The 9,046-nt window shown below is 49.1% G+C and overlaps 1 pseudogene; it reads left to right on the top strand.

The window, feature by feature from the left end:
• Nucleotides 1-466: 466 nt before the first annotated feature.
• On the top strand, nucleotides 467-1,336 carry LOC147084122 (uncharacterized; annotated as a pseudogene).
• The last annotated feature ends 7,710 nt before the right edge of the window (nucleotides 1,337-9,046 follow it).

Here is a 9,046-nt window from a genome sequence, read left to right as displayed (position 1 = left end):
GCTCTTTTCCTTCTAGGCGGTAGAAGTCGTGGGATAGGTAGGGTGGCTGGTTCCCTTCCATAAGAACACAAGAATTAGGAGCAGGAGTAGACCATACAGCCCTCGAGCCTGCTCCACCATTCAATAAGATCATGGCTGATCTTCGACCTCAACTTGACTTTCCCGCCCGATCCCCATACCCCTGTGGGACATTAGTGAACCAGTTGGGATTTTAATGACAATCCGGCAGCTTTCATCATTACTTTTTTCCTGGTACTGGCCCAACAAATTCCCAGATTTATTGAGCTCAATTTCACAACCTGTCTTTGTGTTTTTGTGTGTTCTCTCTCATGCTCCATTTTCTTGTTTTATATTCATTTTACAGGGTATTAGAAGGGGAGGATTTGTAGACAGGATATTTAACTCAAACATCAAGATCTGACAGAGTCACTCAATTCAGCAGGACCTGAATATCATCAGACATAACATGAAAGCAAAAAGCACAGTTCACAGCGGGGAGAAACCGTACACGTGTTGTGTGTGTGGACGAGGATTCAGTCGATCCTCTGGCCTGGCGAAACACAAGCGCAGTCACACCAGGGAGAAACTGGGGAAATGTAGGGACTGTGGGAAAGGATTTGATGACCCGTATCAGCTGGAAACCCATCGGCGCAGTCACACCGGGGAGAGACCGTTCACCTGCTCTGAGTGTGGGAATGGATTCACTCAGTCAAGTGACCTGCTGACACACCAGCGAATTCACACTGGGGAGAGGCCGTTCACCTGCTCCGTGTGTGGGAAGGGACTCACTTAGTCATCCCAGCTACTGAGACACCAACTTGTTCACACAAACATGAGACCTTTTAAATGTTCTGACTGTGAGAAAAGCTTTAAAAGCAAAAGGGATCTGCTGACACACCAGCGAATTCATTCTGGGTAGAGGCCGTTCACCTGCTCTGACTGTAGAAAAGGATTCACGAATTGAACCACCTTTCTGACACACCAGCGAGTTCACACTGGGGAGAGGCCATTCACCTGCTCAGTGTGTGGGAAGGGATTCACAAATTCATCCCACCTACTGACACACCAGCGAGTTCACACCGGGGAGAGGCTGTTCACCTGCTCAGTGTGTGGTAAGTGACTCACTCAGAACTGCAGCCTGCTGGCATACCAACGAGTTCACTCTAGGGAGAGGCCATTCACCTGCTCAGTGTGTGGGAAGGGATTCACTCAGAGCTCCATCCTGCTGAGACACCAGCGCACTCACACTGGGGAGAGGCCATTCACCTGTTCCGAGTGTGGGAAGGGATTCACTCGGTCATACAACCTGCTGACACATCAGCAAGTTCACAAGTGACTGCAGGGGTTGGATTCTGCTGTTATTGCTGCTGTTAATCACATCCAGGACTGAACCATGTTCATTCTGACAGTTGGGTTCACTCCTGCTGTGGAACTCCACCACTGACCCTGCTGAAGGTTGTAGGCTCAGGGAGTGGGGCCTCCAGGAGTTGGCTTTAAGAAAGCTGGGTTTCGGTATCCTGACAAATATATGGCGAGGAACCAGAGGAATCCTTACTAAGGAAATGACTGGGGTTTTACCAGCCAGCGTAGGTCTAGGGGTGAATGATGCCTGACTCCCTGAACTGTCTTACATTGAACCCAGTTCAGATCAAGATGAATTCAGTTTACAGGAGAATAGAGAGAAATATCACCCACAGTTGAGGGAGACAAAAGCAGCAATAGAGAAGCTCAGAGATCTTTGGAAAAGAAGGTGGTGCTCAATTGTGGTAAAAATGGCAAAATCTTTCCCAGCTCCGTCAGGAGGCAGAATCCCATTAAAGATGGTTTTGGGCATGGGTGGGCAATGATTTGGGCTGGAGGGCCACTGAACAAGTTGTGGTGAGCTGTTGAGGGCCGCACACCAATGTTGCCCCTAAGGTGCGTGGCTGCACGGTGGCGCAGCAATGGCGAGGATCCGCGCAGGCCGCTCACCAGCTCCTGCCGCTGGGAGAGAAACTGCGCAGCATATTTAAAGGGACCACGCACGTTGGTGAGAGCAAAGTGTTCAATTGGTGAATCGGAAACTGTCCGACTCTTAATGTTGAGCATCGCACCACTTCTACCCGCCCAATAATTTATCAACATAAATTCAGATAGTCATCAGAAACTATCCTAAATACACAGAATGTGGTGTAAGATAGTAAAATCTGCCGTTACTAAATGAATGAAATGAGTGCTCGATCGATCGATGGAGTATATGTTGGACTGAAAGTCCACGTGGCTGTTTGGCCGAGTGGCTCGAGTCTTTTGAAGTACAAGTAGCTCTTTGTGGACACTGTTTCTGCTTCAAAAAACTGAAGAAATCAGAAGTCATTAACGGAGACGGGCACAGCATGCCAGCTCAACAAATGGCACCAAAGAATGGTGGGATGTGGGTTTATGCCCATTCTCCCTCACACTGCAAATCCTTAATCTCTACTGGACTGTCGGGAAGAAAGAGGGGGTCAACAGAAAGTGAGCGTGTCCCCACAAGGAAGTCCATTTGGAGGGTGAGACCCCACGGGTCACAGTAGAACGGCAGGGTCAGCGCAAGCTGCCTACCTGTTCCCTCAGCTGAGAATGCTTTGGTTGTGTGCAGGGACCTAAAGAGAAAAAAACACACAACAAAAAATAAAAGGCAAAAGAAAATTCAAAGGGTTTGCTTAAAGTAAGAAAATACTATATTTGTAAAATAACTGCAGGTAGTTCTTTGGCTAAACTCTTACTTAGTCAAACAATCATATTCCAATAAGTGATATTGCAGCTTGCTGTTGATGATAAGTAGAGATGTACTTTGTAGATAAATAGTGTACGAGGTTAGAAAGCAGAAAGTTTCCCATTTGGGGATTCGTGTTGCTGTGGAACTGCTCAGGCAATTTCCATCGTTATTTTATGGTCCTTTTGGCCATTTTTAGTAGTTGTCCTTCTAGTTCAGATATGCTGGGGGTAATTTGAACCTCCCCCACCTGACGGGATTGAATTTCCTGCCTGTTTTACACCTTCCCTGATTTTGTTCTCCAATGATTTCAGTCGAAAGTGAAATCGGGCGGGGTGTAAAACAAGCAGCCGATCTGATCGCATTAGTTTCCCGTCGGGTGCGTGAGATTAAAATCACCCCCCTGCTGTTTCCAAACACAACTCAAGCAAACTTCTCCTGACAATAGTTTGGTTCTGATCCTTAATAATGTTCCAGCTACTCTTATCACCACAATTGCTTTAATTCTGACATTTGGCCTGTGATCTGACAGCAAAGCAGTGATCTCTTCACTGCAGTGAGCAAATGGGAACAAACTGGAGGTCCATTGTGCAGGAAGAAACCCAGACACGCGACGACCTTTTCTCTCATTTGAAGATGTGCATTGCTGAAGAGGATAAGACAGCTTGTAATGTGGAGGACAATTCAGTGTCAGGCAGTGTGCTTGGAGATGTCCAAATATTTACCATCATCCAGTCTGGTCCTCCGCATTGAAAACTCTTGGAACATCTCGGATTTGTGAAACATTGAGGTTGATTTTTTGGGAAATATCAAATTCAGCTCTGATTTGCAAACCTTTATTATCGCAATGCTCTTGCCATTGAGATGCATCAGTCAGCTGAATAAGGTAGATTTGATATTTTCAATAAATACGGGGTTCAGTTTCATATTTCCAACAAGGATTGGCTTCCCAAGTCCATTAAACACCACAGATCAGATCATTCAGTCAGGCTCATTTTCAAAGAAAGGCTCAATTGCAACTGGCACATGGGCAAGAATGGAATGTCGATCCTTCTCTTGCAGCTGATCGGGGATCTTGGATGTGTTTGACGTTGCTGAGATTGCTGAGCTTAGACTTCTTGGGGCTGATTTTCACTCTGGGTGGACATCGGGTGAGCGGTGCAATGGTGCTGCCTGTCCAATGTCCTTGGCGAGAGGACCCAGCCATTTTGCTGGCCGGGCCTCATCTGTGCAATATCCAGCACCAACCGCTAAACCAGGGCTGACAGGGAGCTTGCAGATCGGAGGGCAGGGGTGGGTGAAACTGGAAATCTGCCGGCTCCTCCATGGAACAGAGCCAGACACATTGATACAGCAAATGGCAGATTCCATTGGTCTGCCTCTGTTTGTGGTTGTGACTCCCCTGCTGCCTCGGAGACAATGACCCACTTCCTGACGTTATGTGGGCTGGGGTCAGGTGCAGCGGAGGTTCAGCCTCGAAGCCAGGCCATGGCGGGCTGGATTGAATCGATTTGTTTCTGCTGATGTTAATAACCCCACTAATTGGGCTGGAGTTTAATATTCTGGAAATAAGTCAAATGAATCTGCTTTGTTCCAAACACACTTTGTATCGAGTCCTTGATGTCTCTAAGATAAGAGGAGACTAATTGATGTCCTGTTACCGACTGTTCCATTCTGGGCCTTTTCTCCTGTGTTAAAGAAAGACTTGTATTCATACAGCACCTTCACAACTTCAGGACATCCCAAAGCGCTTTACAGCCAATGAAGTACTTTTGAAGAACAGTCACTGTTGTAATGTAGGAAATGCAGCAGCCACGTTGTGCACAGCAAGCTCCCACAAACAGCTCTGTGATAATGACCAGATGATCTGTTTTAGTGATGTTGGTTCAGGGAGAAATGTTGGCCAGGACTCCAGGGAGAACTCCCCTGCTCTTCGAAATAACATCATGGGATCTTTTATGTCCACTTGAGAGGGCAGATGGGGCCTCGCTTGAATGTCTCGGCCAAAAGACGGCACCGCTGACAGTGCAGCGCTCCCTCAGTACTCATTGGAGTGTCAGCCTAGATTGTGTTCTCAAGTCTCTGGAGGTGGACTTGATCCCACAACCTCCTGACTCAGAAACGAGAGAGAGAGAGAGCTCCCACTGAGACACGACTAACATCCGATCATTACTCTGATTATTTCAGTTCTCATAGCTTCAGGTACTCTCATGGACATTACTCTCATGGACAAGTCCTAGCTCCCCATACCATCCAGAGTGCCTCCCCTAGCCTTGGTATCCAGGGGAGGTATTGGTAACATGTCCGTGTACCTGCCCTGGGAGTGTTTGATGGGACAGTGTAGAGGGAACTTTACTCTGTATCTAACCTGTGCTGTACCTGCCCTGGGAGTGTTTGATGGGACAGTGCAGAGGGAGCTTTACTCTGTATCTAACCCGTGCTGTACCTGTCCTGGGAGTGTTTGATGGGACAATGTACAGGGAGCTTTACTCTGTATCTAACCCGTGCTGTACCTGCCCTGGGAGTGTTTGATGGGACAGTGTAGAGGGAGCTTTACTCTGTATCTAACCCGTGCTGTACCTGCCCTGGGAGTGTTTGATGGGACAGTGTAGAGGGAGCTTTACTCTGTATCTAACCCGTGCTCTTCCTGTCCTGGGAGTGTTTGATGGGACAGTGTAGAGGGAGCTTTACTCTGTATCTAACCCGTGCTGTACCTGCCCTGGGAGTGTTTGATGGGACAGTGTAGCGGGAGCTTTACTCTGTATCTAACCCGTGCTGTACCTGCCCTGGGAGTGTTTGATGGGACAGTGCAGAGGGTGCTTTACTCTGTATCTAACCCGTGCTGTACCTGCCCTGGGGGTGTTTGACGGACATTGTAGAGGGAGATTTACACTGTATCTAACCAGTGCTGTACCTGCCCTGGGAGTGTTTGATGGGACAGTGTAGAGGGAGCTATACTCTGTATCTAACCGGTGCTGTACCTGCCCTGGGAGTGTTTGATGGGACAGTGTAGAGGGAGCTTTACTCTGTATTTAATCCGTGCTGTACCTGCCCTGGGAGTGTTTGATGGGACAGTGCAGAGGGAGCTTTACGCTGTTTCTAACCCATGCTGTACCTGCCCTGGGAGTGTTTGATGGGACATTGTAGAGGGAGCTTTACTCTGTATCTAACCCGTGCTGTACCTGCCCTGGGAGTGTTTGATAGGACAGTGTAGAGGGAGCTTTACTCTGTATCTAACCTGTGCTGTACCTGCCCTGGGAGTGTTTGATGGGACAGTGCAGCGGGAGCTTTACTCTGTATCTAACCCGTGCTGTACCTGCCCTGGGAGTGTTTGATGGGACAGTGTAGAGGGAGCTTTACGCTGTTTCTAACCCGTGCTGTACCTGCCCTGGGAGTGTTTGATGGGACAGTGTAGAGGGCGCTTTACTCTGTATCTAACCTGTGCTGTACCTGCCCTGGGAGTGTTTAATGGGACAGTGTAGAGGGAGCTTTACTCTGTATCTAACCCGTGCTGTACCTGTCCTGGGAGTGTTTGATGGGACAATGTAGCGGGAGCTTTACTCTGTATCTAACCCGTGCTGTACCTGCCCTGGGAGTGTTTGATGGGACAGTGTAGAGGGAGCTTTACTCTGTATCTAACCCGTGCTGTACCTGCCCTGGGAGTGTTTGATGGGACAGTGTAGAGGGAGCTTTACTCTGTATCTAACCCGTGCTGTTCCTGTCCTGGGAGTGTTTGATGGGACAGTGTAGCGGGAGCTTTACTCTGTATCTAACCCGTGCTGTACCTGCCCTGGGAGTGTTTGATGGAGCAGTGCAGAGGGTGCTTTACTCTTTATCTATCCCGTGCTGTACCTGCCCTGGGAGTGTTTGACGGGACATTGTAGAGGGAGATTTACACTGTATCTACCCAGTGCTGCACCTGCCCTGGGAGTGTTTGATGGGACAGTGTAGAGGGAGCTATACTCTGTATCTAACCGGTGCTGTACCTGCCCTGGGAATGTTTGATGGGACAGTGTAGAGGGAGCTTTACTCTGTATCTAACCCGTGCTGTACCTACCCTGGGAGTGTTTGATGGGACAGTGCAGAGCGAGCTTTACGCTCTTTCTAACCCGTGCTGTACCTGCCCTGGGAGTGTTTGATGGGACATTGTAGAGGGAGCTTTACTCTGTATCTAACCCGTGCTGTACCTGCCCTGGGAGTGTTTGATAGGACAGTGTAGAGGGAGCTTTACTCTGTATCTAACCCGTGCTGTACCTGCCCTGTGAGTGTTTGATGGGACAGTGTAGCGGGAGCTTTACTCTGTATCTAACCCGTGCTGTATCTACCCTGGGAGTGTTTGATGGGACAGTGTAGAGGGAGCTTTACGCTGTTTCTAACCCGTGCTGTACCTGCCCTGGGAGTGTTTGATGGGACAGTGTAGAGGGAGCTTTACTCTGTATCTAACCCGTGCTGTACCTGCCCTGGGAGTGTTTGATAGGACAGTGTAGAGGGAGCTTTACTCTGTATCTAACCCGTGCTGTACCTGCCCTGGGAGTGTTTGATGGGACAGTGTAGATCAGGGGTTCTCTGAGGCCCCTCCCATGTTATAAAAATTCCTCGGACCCCCTGTAACACAACACAAGTATTCATTGTTTGTAAAGCGATTTGGAACATTCTGAGATCACAGAAGCCTCTCTATAAATGTAAGTCATAGAGTCATAGAGTTATACAGCACGGATAGAGGCCCTTCGGCCCATCGTGTCCACGCCGGCCATCAAGCCCTGTCTAATCTAATCCCATTTTCCAGCACTGGGTCCGTAGCCTTGTATGCTATGGCATTTCAAGTGCTCATCCAAATGCTTCTTAAATGTTGTGAGGGTTCCTGCCTCCACAACCCTTTCAGGCAGTGAGTTCCAGACTCCAACCACCCTCTGGGTGAAAAAGTTCTTTCTCAAATCCCCTCTAAACCTCCCGCCCTTTACCTTGAATCTATGCCCCCTAGTTATTGACCCTTCTACTAAGGGTAAAAGCTCCTCTGTATCCATCCTATCTATGCCATCATAATTTTGTACACCTCAATCATGTCCCCCCTCAGCCTCCTCTGCTCCAAGGAAAACAAACCCAATCTGCCCAGTCTCTCTTCATAGCTGAAGCGCTCCAGCCCTGGTAACATCCTGGTGAATCTCCTCTGCACCCTCTCCAAAACGTTCACATCCTTCCTGTAGTATGGTGACCAGAACTGCACACAGTATTCCAGCTGTGGCCTAACCAGTGTTTTGTACAGCTCCATCATAACCTCCTTGCTCTTATATTCTATGCCTCGGCTAATGAAGGCAAGTATCCCATATGCCTTTTTTACCACCTTATCCACCTGTTCCGCCGCCTTCAGGGATCTGTGTACTTGCACACCCAGATCCCTCTGACCCTCCATCTTGCCTAGGGTCTTACCATTCATTGTGTATTCCCTTGCCTTGTTAGTCCCCCCAAAGTGCATCACCTCGCACTTTTCCGGGTTAAATTCCATTTGCCACTGTTCTGCCCATCTGACCAACCCATCTATATCGTCCTGCAGACTGAGGCTACCCTCCTTGCTATTTACCACCCTACCAATTTTTGTGTCATCCGCGAACTTACTGATCATACCTTTTACATTCATATCCAAGTCATTAATGTAGACCACAAACAGCAAGGGACCCAGCACCGATCCCTGCGGTACCCCACTGGCCACAGGCTTCCAGTCACAAAAACAAGTCTTTCCATTTGAAATCACTGTGCTTTATTTTTTGAAATGAATAGTTATTTGGCTATCATGTGTGGTAATAGTATGTTTTAAACTCCCTCCTCCTTGATTCTCCAATACAAGAGGCCCAGTGACTGCACAAGCTGCCTTGTGGCCACCTTCCTTCCAGCCCACGTGATCTGCTCACCTGAGCAAAGCCCAACTCCCAGGCGGAGGCGGGGAGTGCACTGATTGGACCTTTATTGCCCCGCCCACCCCAGCAGCCACCAATCGGAGAGTGAGCAGGTGCAGTGGGCGGGGCTGATTGTTGATTGACAGTTTGAGCTCCCGCTCACGGCGCTTTGAATTTCATCCCAATAATGGACGGCGGTTGGAGGCGGGACTTGGGCCAAGCAGATTGGCTGCTGGCCTTTGATTGACGGTTGACGGGACCAAACCCCGAGGCCGTGGGCTGTCCTGCTCAGTGGCGCCGCCTGGTGTGAGGGCGAGCGGCGGCTGGAGCTGCGGGTCCCGCAAACTGCGCCTGCGCACTGCTCCTGTTCCAGTGGGAGAAGGTGTTCAGCGGGCTGGGCTCCTGGAGTTGGGAATGGCCC

Source organism: Somniosus microcephalus, unplaced genomic scaffold, assembly GCF_052327205.1.
Source record: "Somniosus microcephalus isolate GS21.2 unplaced genomic scaffold, FLI_Smic_1.0 scaffold1, whole genome shotgun sequence".
NCBI lineage: Eukaryota > Metazoa > Chordata > Chondrichthyes > Squaliformes > Somniosidae > Somniosus > Somniosus microcephalus.
Note: the sequence above shows the minus strand (reverse complement) of the source record. Positions and strands in the feature narration are given on the sequence as shown.